Genomic DNA, 19279 nt, shown 5'->3' with positions numbered 1-19279 from the left:
AGCCACAAGGAAGGTAGGAAAGAGGGAGGTAAAAGCCAGAAGCCCACACGTGAAAGTCTGAGGATATCATCCTTTCCGCATCTGGATCAGCCACCCAGGCTGGCCCTACAGTCCCTCCCGCCTGTGCAGCACTTCACAGTTTATAAAGCTATTGCACAACCAGCACCCCCAGCAGATTCTCATGACCCCCCTGCACCCCTGCTGTGTCTTGAGAGTGAGGCAGGGAGGAGATGGGCTTAGAAAGGGGACGTGCTTCCTGGGTCACACAGGCCTCTGACTCCTCCTGGCATGTCCTCCTTCACCCAGGTGGTGAGAGGTGTGACTAGGATGCAGACAGGGTCACTCAAACTGGCCAGAAGCAGGGACTGGCCCACTCGTGCCAAGACTGAAGGTGGACCTTGGCCCATCAGGGCTCCAGGGAGCCTGCAGCTTGGCAAGGCTGCCTCCAGGCGAGAGACATCAACACCTGTAGCTGTTGCATCCCCTCCCTCACCCGTAGGCCCTCCTGCAGGGTGTCTGGTCTTTTCAAATCGCCTCGGTGTCCCCTTCTATAAAGCCAAAGAGTCTGCTGAGATGGCTACTAACACCCTCTCGGACCTGATGTTCCAGGATCTCAGACATCTGCTGCAGAGCGTGGGCCCCCGTTCTGCAGTACATGCCCTGACATGCTCAACCTTCCAAAGCCTTGGTTTTCCTCTTCCCGAAGATGGACCACTCCCATCTGTGGTGGCCTGATGGGTCTCACCCACCCTCAGTCCTTTCTCACTGATTCTATCTCATCCTCCACCCCCACCCCAACATTTTCTTGGATAGTAATGAGCCACCAGATATGGTCCCCAAGAGACCAGGCCTTGGAAAAGTTCTCCCTTACTCTGATCAGATCAAAGCTGATTTGGAGGCCAGTGGGTGGAATGGAGCTGATGGCGTTTCATAAGAAGAGCTTAGCTGGATTACCTTCAGGGAGGTGGTGTGTGGCTGCAGGATGGATGTCTGTGCATTTTGGGACCCAGTATTTCTTCCCTGCCTCTGCACTCCACCTCAGGGCCAGGGGGGAAATAGGAAAAAAATTTCTTCTGACTGCCCTTCCTTCTAGCAAAAATAAAACCACCCCCGTTGGATGCCTGCCATGTGCCAGGCCAGTGCTAGGCCGTCTACTTGCATTATTTCCATTTAGAGGCAGTGGCATCTGCTCTGTCTCATCTCTAGGTGCTGTGGGCATCTTGAGCTGGGGCTGGCTAGCTTTGGGACTGATGATCAGCCAGTTTGGCCCTGGAAGGTGCAGCAGGAAGACTGCAGAAACAATGAGGAGAATGCTGCCTGCTGTGTCCCCCCACCTACCAGCAGACACACACACACACACACACACACACACACACACACAAACACATACACGCACGCACACGCATGTACCCCTCTCCTCTCTTGACCAGACGGATACTGGCTCCACTGGCTTGGGCAGAGGGTAGATCCAGGGAGAAGAGGCTGCCACTAAGAAAGCCAAGTGTAAAAAGCTAAAGAAGCCGGGGACGCTAAGTAGGGTGAATTCTCAGCTTTCAAGGACAAGAACATTGCCTCCAGAACAGCAATTCTGGGTGCCCAGGAAACTCTAGGGTGGAGAAACGTGACACTGGCAAAGTGTCTGCTTCTTATCCCACTAATGCCTCTTGAGAAGTGATATCTCTCTGAAGCCAAAGTTCCCGAGATGAGGCTTAACATGGCCACTTTTGGGGGAAAAAAAAACACACCTCGGCTCCAGGAATGTAACAACAGAAAATAATTAAGGTCTAATAAGGTCAGTGTTCCACCTTAACACCTTTTCAGTTCCAGTTAAAACCTCTACTAATTTGCCAAGAAAAACCAGCCTCACTTGGGTCTTATTATTTGAATCACGTCCTGTCTCTTAATTTAAACGAGAGACTCACATAAGGATTTTTTTTTTTATTTTAAATTACAATGCCGACTTTCTTCCAGTTGATTACGGTATATGACTCTCTGTTGGAAGGCCATTATTTTTTGCTATGATTTACAAAGCATTTAAAGCGAAATCAATGTAATAAATATCGAAGTATTGTAATAGATAATTCCATATATTTAACTGGAGACACAGCGCAGGCCTGGTTTGGGCAGTCAGGAGACTCGTGGGGCGAGGATGGGGTAGGGGAGCCACCTGGTATCCGCTCATTTCTTTTCTCCTGCATTCATTTAACCAGGATTCACTGAGCCCTCCCTAAGATTCTGCACCCTGAACTTGGGGCTGTGGGAGTTGTGGGGTGCCCAAGATGTGTCCTCCAGGGGCCACGGACTGTTTGGAGATACTCCCCTGCAACAGCCTGCTAGTAAGTACTGGAGGTCACCCCGGCAGGCGGCCACCAGCAGCACCCTGGAAGGAGCCGTGGCGGGGGAGGAGGAGTTCAGCAGAGGGAGGGGGTGGGGGGTGCAGGTCAGAAGGGCCTTCCCTGGCCTTTCCTTGCCTCTTCATCTCTTCCCTCCCCATCCTCTCCTCTGCCCTCCTTTCATTCCTACCTCTTCCCTCCCTGGGCTGAGCTCTGGAGGCCACTGGCTACAGCCGCCCGGCTCAGATCAGGACAAACAGCCCCAGGTTTGCAGCCCCAAAAGCCCACCATGAGGGGAGAGGTGTGAAGGGGGCAATGGTGCCAGCCTCCATTCACCCTCTTGGTGGGCGCTCACCCCCATGGGCAGAGCCTATAGCGGTGTCTGCAGGGCAGGTCAACCTGCCTACTGGGGGCAGGGGCCAAATTTCAAGCTGCCCTCCTACGTGTTCCTTGAAAAGGACTCAGGAGCAGGTCCCTTTCCAGCTAGTCTATCACCTGCCACTCCATGGGGAGCACCCCTCCCCTTCTTCCTGGCCTTAGAGTCTGTGTGTAGGGGTCACACGCATCGGCTCCCAGGGCGGTTGTGCTCCCAGGTTCCTGGCTTGATTCAGAAACTCACTCTCGCCAATGAGGGAGGCACATGTGGGCCACCGGCTGGTGACACACCTCCAGCGCAGGCAATGTGCTCTGTCCGCAGCGCCATTTGAGCACCGAGGAGATCTTAACAAGGGCTTGGTGGACTAGACACTGCAGGCCTGTGATGGAGCGCACACACACACACACACACACACACACACACACACACACACTCTTAGCAGATCCCAGAGAAGGAAGACGTATTGTTCCTTGCCTTCCCACCCCAAGCCTGAACCCAAGCCCCAAGTCCCTAGCTCTGAACAGATCTCACCATAAATTTCAGGAGGGGACGCACAGAGGGAAAGGGAGCAGAGGAAGGAGATTTACAGTGAACTTGCTTCCTGACATCTCTTCGGCCCATCCCATAAAATAACAATATCACCAGATAAATCACACAGAGTCTCAGGGGACCTTACCCTTGTCCTTGTGGGGTCTTTGGAGGGAGTCAGGGGGACATGGTCGGGTGATTCACCCAGCTGGGTTCTCCCTGGCAGCATCAGTTCCAGCTGGCATGAGGGGACCTCAGATCTAATCGTCAGGATATGTATGGAGGGGGAGTAGGAATGCGGTAGGGCAGAAGACCATTAGCTGTCATCACCCAAGAGAGAGCATAGCATAAGTCTGTGGTCCCCAACCCCTAGGCCATGACCCAGTCCTGGTCCTGGTCCATGGCCTGTTAGGAAACAGGCTGTGCATCACCGCCTGACCTCTTCACCCTGCCTGCCACGACACCCCCACCACTACCCCTGGTCCGTGAAAAAATTGTCTTCCATGAAACCGGTCCCTGGTGCAGAAAAGGTTGGAAACCACTGGCATAAGGGATTCAGCATGGGCTTTGAGCAAACTCCAGTGCAAATTCCTAGCTGTGTGTCCTTGGGCAAGTTACTTCACCTCTCTGAGCCTTGTTTTACTTCTCTGCAAATGCAGGGCATAGAATATCCCCAACAGGATAGATGTGAAGATTTATTGAGAATAATGTATGCCAAATCTGGCATATAGTAGGTATTCAGAATATGGGACTATCATAGCCACAGCTGCCTTCCCTCCTCTAGGATACAAAACACTGGTGGTATTTCCAGGAGAGGAGATTGAATGCCGGGCTCTCCATAGAGACACCACACTGCCCCTCTTCTCCCTTCCTCTCTGGCTGTTGTGTCAGCCTCAGCCTTCAAGGTTAGAAAGGCAGGTCTCCATCAACTCACAACGTGTCTATCAGCAAGTTTATTCCCCTCTCCAGCCTCAGTTTCCCATCTATAAATGATGGGGTGGAATGTACTTGATCTTTAAGGCCCAGTCCCCCATAACATCAAATCCAACAATCAGGACCAATTCCCAACAGCAACCAAAGGGAGTGGGCAGGACAGAGACGCTGCCAGTGTCGAGGCCAACTGAGGCTGGTGTAGTATGTAGACCGGGGTGGAAGCTGTCACCTTCTTGGGAAGGGACGGAAGGGCCCCATCTGGCTCCTACAACCCCGACCACCCCAAGTGTTGATTACAGCCTGCATGGCCATTGCCATGGTCTGTAGCATCATGTCACTGAACCTTCACTGAGGTGGGAGCTGGTGGGGGAGGCTCCACCTAGCCTCACCCCTCACACCTGGAGCAAGTTCGTGCTTCCTTTCCGCCTGTGCGGGGAAGCCTCAGCTCCAGCTCCAGCTCCGAGGACTGTCCTCAGCGTCTGCCCTCACCCACCCTTTCTCCATCCAGCCTGCCTTCCTTTCTCCTCCCACATTTCTTTCTCCTTGTAGCTGATGTCTTCCTCTCTCTCTTCTTCCTTCTCGATTTCCTCCCGTTTCCTCCTTCCCTGCCTGCTTCTCTGTTCGACTTTCTCTTCCTCTTCTCTCCTCTTCACCGTTTTCTTTTCATCCTTCTCCTGGTCCTTCTGCCTGTTCTTCCACCTCCCTTGTTTTCTTCTCTCTCTCTGATTCAGGGGAACGAAGGTGGTCCTGTCTCAGCGAGCGAGTGAGCGGGTGCCAGGGCAGGGGGTGGAGGGGCACGCTCTGGCCTGAGCCCCTCCGTGTCGCTCCAGCCGCAGGAGGATCAGGAGTTCACCCGCAGGGCAGCTGTCAGCGGCTCCCTCCGTGGATGGATGAGTGAAAGTGTAGGGGGTTGGGGAGGCGAAGGTGCCTGGGAGGGAGCCAGTCTTTAAATAAAAATGAAAGAAGTGGGTGGATGAAGTGATGGGGCTGCTTAATGATACGCCCGCCCAAGGCACCTCTGCCAGGGGACACAGCCCTCCCACCCACTTCTTTCCAGTCCCGGGCCCCTGTCCCCATCCCTGAAGTTTCCCTCAGCACAGAGGCCTATTTGCTTCTCCGATCCTTTGGGCAGGCCAGATAGCAGGCGATGGCCCCGGCTCCCCAGACCCCCTACCCAGCCTCCCCATGTCCCACCGAGGGGCGGCTGGGATTGGGACCCCGAGCAGCCTGCTCACAGAGTGATGTCTGGGCAGATTAGCGCCCCAAAGCTGGCAGGCCTATTAGGAGGCCTTTGTGGGGGAGGGGGCTGGAGGAGGAGAAGGGGATTTTCCATTCTGTGAGCAACTGGATTACACAGCCAAGGGATCAGGGGAGAACCGCTCCTTAAGCTGCCTCTGCCCTGGCTCTGCGCTCTCGCTGCTCAGCAGGGATCTTAGCCAGCCTTGCCTTGCCTGCTTTGGAAGTGTCTTTTTGTGATCTGAGGCAGGTTTGGGGGCCAAACCAAGTCTCATCTCCTTCTACCCACTTGAACCATTGTACCAAAGAGGGGACGAGCTTGCCACCACCCCCACCACCCCTCACCTTCCCAAAGACCCCAGGTCTGGAGGTGGACCTGGAAGGCGTGACTCAGAAAGATGAAGTGACTTGCTCTGAGTCACACAGCAAGTGAAAGCCGAGGTAGTTACCTGGCGACAGACTGGATTTATGGGACTATGTTCTCTGCAGAGTGGGCCAGAACCCTCCTCCTATTTTGTCTCTCTGTTTGCAGGGGAGCAGACCATAGTGTATGGTGGAGAAGAGGGCAGATGGAGAGGAAATTAGGTTTAAAGAACCCAAAGTCTTAAAGCCTAATCCCAGCCTGACCGCTAAATTGCTGTGTGGCCTTGGACAAACCACCTCCCTTCTCTGAGCTTTAGTTTTCGTATCTGCAAAATGGAGATAAAAACATCTCTGTCAGAATTGTTCTGAAGGTTAAAGAAGACAAGGTACTGGAGAGCAAGGTACTGCTATGTACCGGCTGCTCTGTGAGTGACAGTGAAGGAGACTCTCACGCAGGAGCTGTGCCCACTCCCGGGAAGAAGAGGCTCTTCTACAGGGCCAAGCAACTGGCTCTTCCCACCAGCAGGGCAAATCCATCACATTCAGCAACTATTGGCCTCCCCCACCTGGTGTAAGGTTATTGGGGGGTCATGACCCCATACCTTGTATCTACTTTCTAGAAACAGCCCCCCTCACAAGAGGCCCAAAGCCCCCCACCCTAGCCCTGTGTGGCCCCTAAAGGCCTTTTGCTGATGAAGTGGACATCTCTGACCTTCTTGATGGCCTATGCTCCTTCCAGCCAGAAAGTGTCTATGATCCTGTGACCCCTAAAAGCCCTGCTTTGCTAATGGTTTTATGATCTTCCCCACAGAATTCTCTCTTTGCCCTCCCCACCCCCCAGTCCCCTTTCAGTAGGTCCTAGTCAAAATAAACAACATTTATGACCAGAGCAGGATTCAAGGTCTGCATTGCAAACAAATGCAGAGCCCTTTGAAGGTGCCTGGGGAATCCATCACATCCTGGGGTGTGACACTCCCCAGGCCCAAGGGGGGCTGGGCTGGGAAGGGGCTCAAGCCTGGGAAGCCAGGCTCTGGGCTCTGGATCTGGGTTTGGAGTCCGAGGATCCTGTGCTGTCCCTGGGGCTCCCTCCTCGGCACCAAGCCCAACCTCCATGCAAGGGAAGGAGGGAGGAGGGAGAAGGGGGACTGGACATGGCATGAGATGTCCACTGTGACCAGCAACCTCTCCTGCCTGGTGTGCAGGCCCCCTTGGAGGCCAGGGCTTACCTTGGTATGGCATCAGGGAAGAAAGGAGATCAAACAAAAGGGAGGTGGGGGGAATAAAGAGGTAAGCGGAGAAACAGGCCGCAAACAGGAGCGGATGAGAGGGTTGGAGCCCAGACCCCTGAGAATGAGATGCCTCTACTGGGCTCACCTTTTCCAGCAGCTATGGCCACGGAGCAGGTTTGTTTTCAAGGGGGACCAGCTCTGCCTGGGGAACTGTTGTTGGAGAATATTAATGTGGGATTCCCAAAGGCCCGGGTCTGAGAGAAGCTTTCTAGGACACACAGTGCAAGGCTTTCTTCAGCCACCACATCAGCCTCCAGAACTGGGGCACGGGCCTGGGGGCTGGATTGTGACTCAGGGCTGCGGCTGGGGAGAGAACTTTCCTCCTGAGGGCTGTGCCTTCTCATTTACCCTGCTAAAAATATTGTGCTATCCAACAGGTGGGGTGAGGTGCTAGACAGGAAATATGTCTATGTAGCAAAGGCATCTATTACATTTATCAGGTACCCACTTATAGTGTTTGCAAATGTGGCATATAATTAATGTTGGATGAGTGAGTCAGAGAGAAAGGGATTGGAAAGGAAACAAAGAAACAGCTGGAAATGTAGGTATGAGTTTTTCCAGGATAAATGTAGTTTGTTCAAAATTATTCTTTTCCTAAATGAAGAATCATTTTAATAACTTTTTATGACCTTTGCATGACAAGCAAATTTATAACTTTTAGCAAAGTGTCCTGGTGCTTTGGATATGAAAGGTCCTCCATAGCATATAGAGTTTTAGGGCCTAAACAGTCTTGGAGATCCAATGGGTCTCAACCTTGGTTGAATATAGAATCACCGGGGGCGGGGGTGGGGGGTGTTTTTAAAAAAATAAGATGCTGGGACTCACCTCCCAGAGATCTGTTCTAATCAGTCTGGGGTGGAGCCCAAGAATTGTATTTCTTAAAAGCTCCCCAGAAGATTCCACTGTGCATCCAGGATTGAGAACCACCCATCTAGGCCGATACTTTACAGATGTGGAAACTGAGGCCCAGAGAGCAGGTTGCCTAGATTCACACAGCTAACTGGCAGCAGAACCAGGGCCAGAGAAGCTGATCGGTTATCCTGACTCTTATATACCTCTCTGACATGTTTGTTAAATGAGCAAATAAAAGATTGATCCTCTTTTGGAGGTACTTCTGTCTGCACAGACCAGCTACCCACCCCCTTCCCCACCCCCCGCCCCCACATTTTCATGTTATTTTCATCAGAGGCTAGACAGGCTGGCATCTTGACCCTGCTCCTCCAGGCTTCCCATCCTGAAGGGCTCAGCGTTCATATATGGCAAACGCACAGAGGTCCCGGTACAAAAACTGTCCACCATGGCTGTTGCTCCATGGCCATATGGAACGTGCCAGTGAATGTCTGTGTACTCCCAGAGCAGGGGTGGAGGAGTAAGTGTGTGTGTGCAAAAGTGCACATGTACACAGATGCACATTTAGGTACAGAGCATTCTCCTGCAAGTGGGCACACATCCATCCGGGCACATCAGCACTTGGCAGTTAGAGCACTTCCATGTGTACATATAAATATCCATGTGCAGGATGACATGCATGTTGACTGTTAGCATCCATTTCTGCAGCAGTATAGGTAAGTATGTGAGAAAATTTGGGTAAATGCACCAAAGACTCTGAAATGCTGCCCGATGTGTGTGCTGGTACATGTGTCCAGAATTGTGTACATATACAGAAAGCTAAATCTACATTTACAAAAGCTACATTTATATTTACTAGCAAAGGCACGTATATGAAAATATGTACATGGCTGGCTGCCCATGTGACTAAATGTGACTGGCAGTCTGCGTGTGCAGGGTGCAGGTTTATGTGGGAGAGAAAGGTTTCTGCTGTTTCTATCACATTTCTCCTAAGTAATCATTGGGAAATATATGTGTCGGAAAACTGTATCTTTCATGCTTAAATATATTTCGGCATATATAAATGAAACATGATATTGTGCCGACTGAGATGCTACACATTAACATTGTTTATCATTGATAGAATTAAATAACCCATGCAAGGCCCTGGCAGCATTTCTCACAATTTTATTTAACACTGTTTTGGCCAAGCAGCATTTGGCAAGCACACACATACATTGTAAATTACTGCAACAAACGCACAATTTGTAGGATATAATACACAACATATGAGAAGTATAACAGAAAAGTGTCATTTAAAAATCCCACCTGTCCCCATATTTCTTTGGGCTCACCTTCTTCTCCTTCCTTCCCCAAACCTGATTAAAACCCATCCCTTCACACTTCTCTAGGAGGTCTCTGCATTTGTAGCAAAGAGAGATAAAGTGGAGGGTGAGGGTTTGAGGTAGGGGAAGAGATAACACTCCAAGACCTGGTCTCTGGAATGTGTCTGCCCCTCCCCAGTCTGTCAGAGGAAGGCCCAAGCCCCAGCATGTGTTAAAACAGGGAGACCAAAGGAAGCATTTTTACAGGTTCTGCAGACCCTCAGCACTGACTGACAAAGGTATTCATTCAGAAGGAGGAAATGGAGCATTGCACTTATCAAATTAGTGGTAAATTCTTCATCGAAAGATTTCATAGAAATGCTCCCCTGCTTTGCTTTTGTAAGGGTTGAAACTATACACTTCCTAGGGCCCAAATGAAAACAACATTGCACACATAGTTATGGGCCTGCCAGCTCACCTTCCAAAATTGTGTGCTGGCCAGTGGACTAGAATGTTGGCTAACTTATGGATAGCTGGAGGCAAAAGAAAAACTAAAGAGCTGGGAAAGCTTGGTCTTCTTCTACAAGACCAAACTGGAACATGAGCAAGAAGATGGCAGAACCACAAATGAGCGACATATAAGCTAAGAAGGCTTCCTTAGCAGCCACTGGGCAGTGATGAGACATTGCATTTAGTCCCCAAAGATTATGAATAAATGGCACTTTGTAGGTCTTTTCAAACTTGCCCAAAACTTCTTCATCTCCCAAGAGTCAGGCCAAGATCCCACATGGAAACTCAAAAGCTCTGCTCTCTAGGAGTCTGTTTTTAACCACCTCGGGGCTTCATTTTGGCATGACAGTACCTAGATTGAGACAAGGAACTCCTCCTTATGCCTGCCTTCCTGCCTTCTAAGTTTCTCTCACTACCTTTCCTCCTACTGAGATCCCTTAGACTATGCGGTAAAGGGGGCCAAGTCCAATTTAAACAGCAATTGGACTCGCCCTTCCCACCCCTGCTCCCCAAATCCTCAGCCACCAGCAATGAAGTCATCAGAAGTATCTTTTCAGACAGCCCCCGGCCCCTCTCCAGGGATCAGCATGAATATCAGCCAACCTGCTTGGGGGACAGCTGAATGCCAGCACCAGAAAGTGTCGTAGCATCTTCACACTGCTGAAGTCAGGAAGTTGGCTCATCGGAGCCCAGTGCCCTGGGATGTCTCCTGAGTGAATACAGAAGAAAAAAAGTTTCCTAATGTTTGGATTCGAAGTGAGGACAGTGGAAAGCACTCATCAGTGTATGTACACCCCCAACACACACACACAAACACACACACACACACACACACACACACACACCCTGTCCATGCAGACGAAATCATGAATCATCTCCGTGGCTGAACATTTTAGCGTTCAGTAATATTCTCAGAGGCCCAAGGTTTTCAGCCAAATCCCAGGTCTGTGCACAAGGACACTGCATAAATCCCTCCCCTTATGAAAGGCCAGTCTGAGCAGATGGGACCACTCTTAAGTAAACTGTGCAGCCCTCCCCTCATCCATCTCAGAAGGAGCGGCAGGAGGCTGGCCCTACCCGCCTCCAGAGAGCAGAGAGCAGCAGAAGCTGTTAATTCTTGAGGCTAATGGTCACATCTCCAACTTCTCTCTCTGAGGGGAGGTGTCCGTTTGACCACACACTCCTCCCTTCCCTCCCGTAAGGGGAAATCAGATCTTGAAGTCAGACTGGAGGAACTGCCCTGGGACAAGTGGTGGCCAGAGGTGGGAAATCCAGTATGAGCACGGAGAGCCGCCTGCCCGGGCTAGGAGGGAGAGGCAGAAGGGCTCCTCAAACCCAGTTTCTTTCAAGGCTAAGTCTGGGGAAATAACCTCACTGCAACTCCACTTTCTGGTGACCTGCCTCATTAATATTTATTAAACAAGAGATTTTTTTTTAAAAGAAGAAAGGGCCAGATAATTAAACACTCAGCGGAGGTAGATGGCATCAGGTAGGCCGCAGCCGAGGCTGAACGTGTGCCCTGTACCTTCTACCTCCCCAGCCCCCGCTGCTGTGTCAGGAAGACACGAGGCAGGTGGATGGAGAAAGAGACAGACTCGGGCACTCCAGGTGCTCACCAGGAAATGCATGGACTGTGAAATTACACCAGGGCTGGACAACTTACCACCACGCTGGAACCCTTGGGGTACTGAAATAATTAACTTGCTAATCAGCTATACCTTGCTCTTTCCTTTCTTCCTGGAAAAAAAAAACAATTGCAAATCGCCTCCTCATCAGGTTCCCATGTCAGTCACTTGGAGACAAACGATGCTTTTGAAGAAATTACGCTCTCTGTCACCATGTAGACTGAAATGGGTCACACCAAGTCAGGCCTCCTCCTTCTCCCCCACCCCTTCCCACCAGGCCTCAGGGGGCACACAGAGACAGAATGTTTCTGGAGATGCAGGGTTTTTTCCATCCACGGTGCAGAGCTTTTCCATCTCTGCTAAGCTTTCTCGCTTTTGGTCCTCTTTAGCCTGCTTGCTGGCGCTAAACAGCCAAGATCCATGTGGAGAAAAGAGGATTGATTAGAATCGTAATAATAATCCCTGGCATCGTCCGGCTTTAGCGTTCACAAAGTGTTTTCACACATTATCTCATTCGGTCAGAGGAGGTCGGAGCTGGAAAGGACCTCAGCAATCATTTAGCCGAATCCCCTCTTGTTACAGATGGGAAAACTGAGGCCCAGAAACGTTAAACGTCTTCCCTAAAGGCCAGAGACAGTGTGGCCAGGTCCCCACACTCATTGTCTAGGGATCCTGTGCTGCCCCTAATCCTCTGAAATGATGGAAAGGGCACAGTCACCTTTTTGTTCCACAGTAGATAGGAACGAAGACATCTAAAAACATGAGACTGAATAAAAGCAGCTCCCGTAAGAAATGGCTTGGGGGAGTGGGAGAGACGATTCCTCTAAGTCCTGAACAGAACATGTTAATTAACAAACTTCCCCCTCTCTTTGTCCCCCTCGCCTCCCCACTTCTCTCCAGATTTAGAAATACGAACATGATGCAGTTTGGGATCTAAGGCTTAATTCGGCTGCAGGTCCCAGGGGTAGGGGAAGGGAGGCTTTTCTTGGATTCAAATCTGGCACCTACATTCCCAAGGGTTCACAGCGTGATGGGCCTGTGTGTGCATATGTGTGTCCACTCAAGACATTGGATTTAGCAGTGAAAAACAGGCATCTTGATCCTTTCACAGATCAGATGATTTGCAAATTAATGGCTCTTTTCCCCCAAGGCTCTGAGGAGGTTAAAAAAGATTTCTGGTGAAGGGGAGAAAAAGGTGGAAAAATATACAACGGGGAAAGGAAGCAAAACTGACATTGGATTGTGTCAGGAAAACACTTCCCCGTGAATGGCGCTTGTGTGTCTGGACGTGAGTCTCTGCATTTCCATGGGGCTGTCGTGCCCCGGTTGCCCGAGCCTGTTGGAAGGTAAGCGGTTCCTTTGTGTGTTCGTTTATTACTAAGCCCAACTCTTTTCCCTCTAAAACTCCTTCTTCTCCCTGTTGAGCTGACCATGCTTCTGGATTTATGAAGAGAGATGTTTTAGCAGAAATCCCCCAGAGTGTCCCATCAGCCCTAAATCCCAGGCCCGCTCACCCCCCCAAGACCCCATGACACACAGCATGCCAACACGGCTTCCTCTTGCCTATGCATTAGCCATCCATTGTGGCAACCTGACATCTCTCACACATAAAACCGTAAGAGAGAAATAAAATATCTGTCTCTTGGCGAAAATAAAGCTTTGCCTCCCTCCTGATGTATAGGATATAAAATAAAGCCGCGGCTCCAATAGTGGCTTTTCCTTATGCCGGAGTTGCCTTTGCACACACGGAGACAATGAAGACGGATGGTTTGGGACGAGGCCCAGCCTCCTGGGGCCGCCTTCACCCTCTTTTTTATTATAGTCTCTCCCTCCCTCCCCGCCTTTTTCTTTCTTCTTTACTTTCTTTCCTTTCTGCTTTGGATTTGCCTTTTATATGCCCTTCTCTTTCTTTCCTCTGGAACTTTATTCCTCTTGCTCACTTTCTTTCTACAGCTTGACAGAGACAGTGAGGAAGGAGCCAAGTTTCTCACCTTCTCAAGCATGCCACCATCGCCATTGCCTCCCCTCTCCGGGTCCCCAACTCTCCCTGGACCACCAGCCTCTATGACTAATTTTGCTGTTACTGCTTGGGGATTTGCTTTGGTCAAATGTACAAATGTTCCCAAGGGACAATTAAACACGTGTTTAGTTGGGGGGGTGGCGGATGGTGGAGTTTTTTTTCTAGGGAGGTGCCCTTCCTCCCTCCTTCTACTCCCTGGGCTGGGAGGTTTATAGATCTCAGCATTTATTTGTTTAGCCTCTGAGGAGGCCAACAGAGCAAAGATGCCACCTCGAAGGGGTGAGAGTTGACATTCACCTCCCAGAGCAGAGCCTCAAAGCTGCATCACCAGACAGACTGCGGGCCTTGGACCCCTTCCAGCCAACTCAGCTACCAAGGGTCCCAGCGGGTCCAACACTGTCTCCCTAGTCCCGAGAACTAAGGGTGCTGCTGGGAAGCCTAGGGGGGCCCTCCCCACACTAACACAGAGAGACCAGAGCTGTCCCCTCTCACAGTCACACGGGTAGAGACTAGCCACCTCCTTGCCCTCCCACACACTCAACACTCTTTCCCACAGTGTACAGTGTCTACCTTTTTCCTCCTTTGTCCCTGGAGGCCTCACCCTTGCCAGGTGGCAACTGCTCCCTTCTGTGCTCTGTGTCTGAGTGGGTTTGTCTCTAGAAGCCTCTCCCCACCCTGGCCCTGACCTCATCCCTCTCACTGCTCTCCTTGCACCCACCTCATTCAAAACCTCACCTGCTCTGTGGGACTGCAGGACACATCCTAGATCCTGGGAGGAATAAGCAGTAACTGAAAGGAGGCGGGTGCAGGGTCTGGGCCCCTGGGGGAACGACAGGGGAGTGGGAGCTTTGGTATTGCCTGGAGGTAAGAAATGTCCAGGGGGTGGGGTTCAGCCTCTGAGACTGATCTCCGGAAGCAGAGGCCTGAAGAAGGGCCTCAGAGTATGTAACCAGGTCCCCCTAATCCGAAAAGATCTTTATCAATGTTGCCCAAACCTGGAGGGACAAGGAGCAACATCCATTGAACTCTGCCCAAAAAGTGGGGGAGGGTGGGCTTAGAGCTGCCAAGTCCATAAGAAACTCAATAGCAGTCCCAAAGGTTGTTAGCTTTGGGGTCCCCCCCCCTCTCCACTTGATATCTCTCCAGATATCGGCAGTGACCACCACCATTAGGTAAGGGGAGAGAGTCAATTAGCGAGAGGATTAATTACTCTGAGGCACGAGCCCCGTTTGTCTTCCTTACTGGGTGTGAATGTGTGTTCAGACAGAGGAACACGGGCATGCACCCAAATACACATTGTTGTCACGCCGTCTTAGACGTTTTATTTATTTGTTGGATTCCTGCCCAGAGCCGCTCACACGCTTTTCCACGGGCGCCGAGTCTCCCACCAAACACGCCGCCTCCTTTTCTCCCGGCTGGGAGCGCACCCGCCACACACCGCACCCCCTCTGCGACCGCGCGAAGCCCCCGCGACGCCCCCGCGGCGCCTCCTGGGTCCTCGGCTCCGCGCCTCTCCCCGCCGCCTTTTTTGTTGCGGGATGGCTTTCTGCGTCTCTTTTCTGTTTCTTTTCCTCCTCTCTTCCAAGCATTTCCCCTACGTATCTTTCCTCCCTTTATCCCCGGCTTGCTTTTCCACATTCCTTCTCTTCTTTCCTCCGGGTTTCTGTCCCCGTCTCCTCACTTCTATCTCTCTCCTCTCTCTTCTCCAGCTCACCCTCTTCCTTCTGAGATTATCCACCTCCTGTCTTTGCTCAGCATCTGAGATGACCACGCTGGACCTCGCTGTCCTACCCGCCCCCTTCCCCCATGCCCAGGGTCCCTCCAGCCCTCGTGGGAAGTCAACGTTGTTTATCCAGGCCGAGCGCACACCGTGACGCCCCAGCCGGATGCTGCCCTTTCCTGGCCCCGCAGTCCCTGCCTCGCCCACCCCCGCCCACCGCCGCCCAAGCCCGCTGGGCTTGGAAAACGTGGCCAGGGGCAAAGTGCACACTGGAGCAAGGTGGCAACCCTGCACCTCAACTTCTCACCTTCAGGAGTGCACTGACCGAGGGATCTCGGGCAAGCCCCTAACTTGGGCTTCTTGCCCCGAAGTGGAGATAATTCCAATCCTTCTCTCCCACCCCTCATCCCCTTACTATGCGGAAGATAGTGATACAAACTGTAAAATACTGAACACAGTGGATCATATCCACCAGAGAGCGATGGGTTAGATTAAGGCAACCCGAGTCAAGAGAGAACCAGAGGAAGGAGAGGGCGGGAGAGGTTGGCGATCAGATCCGAGGGACCCGGCCAAACAGTTCCCTGTGTCGCATTTACTGCGGCCTCACCGAGTCTGTATGGAGTCTGCGCTGCCTCCGGGATGGGCAGGATCCAGGGATGCTCTTGTCTGGCTCCTTCCTCTCTCCTCCTGGACGGGCGTGGCTGGCTGCGCCGATTCCCGCGGCTCCGCACAGAGCAACCACCTAGAGCCGGCTCCGCCCCAGGCGCCTCCTTTCGCGACCTAATGGCCCTTTTCTGGGGGCCGTGGGTTGGACAGAAGCGCGATGGGAGAGGAGGGAAGGCGCCAGGGGCGGCCGCCACTCTCGGGGTCAATAGCAGCCGCGGTGACTGGGTAGGCTCGGTCCTTGGGCCGCGCAATCCACTCGGGAACGTCGCGGGAAGGAGGGAAGGTGGGGCTCGGGACCAAGGAGGCGGCGGGAGGAAAGGGTGTGCGGGAGGGGGCGCCTTCAGGTCCCCACACTGCAGGGCGACTGGGGAGGGCTGACAGAACCCTCTCCACTCCTAGTTCCGGGACAGGCTCCCTCCTCTCAGGCTGATCTTCAAGGAGCTTCTCAGAAGAGAAAGCTGGGCCTTGAAAGCCGCTTCCTGGGCCTTCTGGGGCCTTTTCCGAGGGTGCCTGGCAGAGGAGTGGAAAGGATTCTGCGGTCACTGAGCGATGGACCTGCCCTGAAAATGACCCTCAGGGCACCTCTTCCAGAATGTATGCGTGCTGGGGCGATGTAAGTGGTTGTGGGTCTGCGTGACTTGGAAGACGTTGGGTAGGGAAGCGCGTGTGTACTTGAGGACGCAGATGGTGTCGGTGAAGGTGAGGAGGGAAGGCTGGTGCTCACCGCTGGACCGGCATCGGCTTAAATGAAGAACTGAGCCGAGCGGCTTCGGAGGCGAATTTAGAAAGCTCGGTCAGTTTTCTCTCCGTATCTCTGCGACTGATTACGTTTTAAAATAAAAACTCAATTAAAACGAAAAACAACATTAGTCTAGTGTGCTGTCCCCGTGGAGGCGTTAAATCTGGACTTTAAACCTAGAATCAGGAGCCAAGAGATGCACCTTGCCTTGCGCTCCCAGACGCCCTCGTAGGCGCCACGGTTGGCGCCCATGGACCTGTTTACTGCGCCACCTGGACACCAGGACAAGCAGAGCCCATGCCCTAGAGCCAGTGTCCTGTCCTCGCCCCCAATTCCCTACTGCGCTGGCCTCTCTGTGGGGAGAGGCCCCCTTCCCCCCACATCTATGTCCCAAGGTCCCTGCACCCCTGAAAGGATGGAGCAACCTCCTCTTGCCCACCGGAGAAAGGCGGCGGGCCTTGGGTTCGGGAAGGACCGGCAGCCAGGTCCAGCTGTCGCCCCGTAGGTCCCCACCGACCGTCCCCCACCCCATCATGACCCCTCTGCTTTGCATGAGAAGGAGCCCAGCTGGGGCAGGGGCGGAGGCGAGCCACCCGGGGCAGGGGCCACTAGAGATTCCAGAAAGGGGCGGTTGAGCCAAGGGCGTTAGCGGCGAGAACCCGGACAGCTGGGGTAGGGAGAGGGTAAGGGCTGCTTGGCTGGACCGGCTCCTCCCCGCGGGCCTCACCCTGCGCCGCGGGCTGGGAGGCGCCTCGGAGTCCAGGTGGAGAAAGTAAGGACCCCGCGCTACGCGGCTCTTAGCACCTGCTGGGGTGCCAGGATACTACCGGGTACCGGTCGGCTCGCTCCGCGAAGTGTCAGATTCGCAGGAGGAGCGCGAAGCGCGAAGCCAAGTCCAAGCCCTTGGAGCCCGCCAGCTAAGTCGGAGAACCGCCTCCTCCATCCCATTCCCTGCTCTGCCCTGAGCCCGGGCCTGAGAGAGACCGGTGGAGGGGATTGGTGCGCGCGAGTTAACCAGTCCTCTGCGCTGCCCTGGCCAACAACTGGGAGCCGGAGACCAAGTATGCATGTGCAGGGGAGTGAGAAGAAAGCTTTAGGGGCCCGACATCCAAAGGTCAGGACGGGGCGGAGCACCAAAGAGTGGCACTGCGGGTCCCGGCTCGCTTCGGTTTCCAATGAAAAGGCGACGCTGGCGGCAAGGTGGGTCTGCCCGCGGGCGTCGGGGCTGCTGGGCACTGCGGGTGGAGTCAGAAAAGGGGCGTTGGCAGAGCCCTAAAACCCAACAATCCCACCGAGCATCAACCATTAAATTCGCTGTAGCGACCTCCCAGTTCGTCCGAAGAGGGTATGCCATTTCCAGAGCCAGATTCCCTGCCAGCCCAGGTTCATCGCAACTGCGTTTCCGCCAGCATTTCTCCCAACTCAGCTCTCGAACCCTGTGTGGAAATTCTGACCCCTACATCGCGAGTGAGGTCAAAAAGCCAATTCCAAAATACCAGCTACTGCTAGCTGGCCGCCCACCCTTACTTCCTTCCATATTAGGGCCAGATGTGCCTTTCTAGCATCCTCTCCCCCCAAAACAAAAATGAGGAACAAAAGTGGAACCGCCCAACCCTACCACCTTCGGACTTCACTTTGGAGAAATCCCGGTTAAACCTAGAAATGATGCGGTTGAAACAATAGAGTAACTCTTCGAGGCTAAGGCTCTCAAGACCCGGATCCGTCCACCAAGTCTGGAGCAATCGCCCTAGTCGGTGGTGGTCCCGAGTTCATACCCACAGCGGAATTAGGGAGTTAGGGGCTCCCTGAATAGTGAGCTATGGAGGGCATGGTTTGCTGTTGTCTGGGGAAGCTGGTGCCAACCCCAAGCCTGGAAAAGGGGAAGACTGGAAGCTGAGCACACTGCTCTCGTGCACTGCACACCCCAAACTACTGCAGCCTCTTCGTGGCGCCTGGGCACCCCCTCTCCGGCCCTCTTCCCACCGTCACTATCGCGACCCCCCAGACGCCCCAGGAGTCCCACGGCTTCCCGCATAGTCGTTTGTTTTTGTTTGTAAAAGATGTCTCCGGATCAGTTTTCTCACAACTTCACGCCAAGGTTGCAACTCTTCACCCGAGGCGCTTCCCCACCCACTCCTTCCTCCTCCCGGGCGCCGCGCCTCCGGTCTCCCCGCCCCCACCAGGAAACCGCCCCAATCAACTTTTCAAGAGCGCGCTGCGGGAGGCAGACACCCACATCTCCCAGAGACTCGGACCCTGTGGACTTTGGATGGATTGGGGGAGGGGACACAGAAAGAGACAGGAGGAGGGAGATTCTGCTGCCAGGCCCCCCGCCCCCTCCAACAACGCGCGCTGTGCGGTAGACAAACTTCCAGGTCAAGAAAGCAACGGGGGAAAATGCCAACACCCGCTGAATTGCAAAGCCAAGCAGTGCAGTGGGGCCGCCTGGGATTCCGGGACCCGGCAGCACACCGACCTTCACCAAGGCTCGGTTTTGGATTACCCCCACTCTCCTGCAGAACTCTGGCATCCGCCTGCGCCTATTCCCGCCCTCTCTCAGTCCCTCCCACCAAAAACAACGCCTTACCGGAGCAGGAGGGGGCCCTGGCACCGCGTTGCCCGCCGCCCGCGTCGCGCGAGGCCGCGGGTGCCGCCGCCACTGATCCTCTAAACGCGGTCTCCCCGCACTCTCCCTGGCCGGGGGATGCAGAATGGTTTACAGAGGGATCGTGAGGCGCTGATTGGTCACAGGCCGCCGTGACGTCGGCGGGCGCTGCATTAAGGCGAG

At 53.4% G+C, this 19279-nt stretch overlaps 1 long non-coding RNA gene across 2 annotated transcripts; it reads right to left on the bottom strand.

Moving 5' to 3' along the window:
- Positions 1–9058: 9058 nt before the first annotated feature.
- Positions 9059–19047, bottom strand: LOC123620375. Of its 2 annotated transcripts, XR_006728822.1 has the most exons (3): positions 16477–19043; positions 15694–15880; positions 9059–10430 (listed from the first exon to the last, which is right to left on the bottom strand). It is a non-coding gene; the product is annotated as an uncharacterized LOC123620375 (long non-coding RNA). The 2 variants fall into 2 exon arrangements; XR_006728821.1 differs by having other exon boundaries at positions 15694–19047.
- Positions 19048–19279: the final 232 nt, after the last annotated feature.

This window comes from Lemur catta, chromosome 15, assembly GCF_020740605.2.
Source record: "Lemur catta isolate mLemCat1 chromosome 15, mLemCat1.pri, whole genome shotgun sequence".
NCBI classification, from domain to species: domain Eukaryota; kingdom Metazoa; phylum Chordata; class Mammalia; order Primates; family Lemuridae; genus Lemur; species Lemur catta.
The sequence above is the reverse complement of the archived record's forward strand: the minus strand, read 5'-3'. Positions and strand labels throughout refer to the sequence as shown.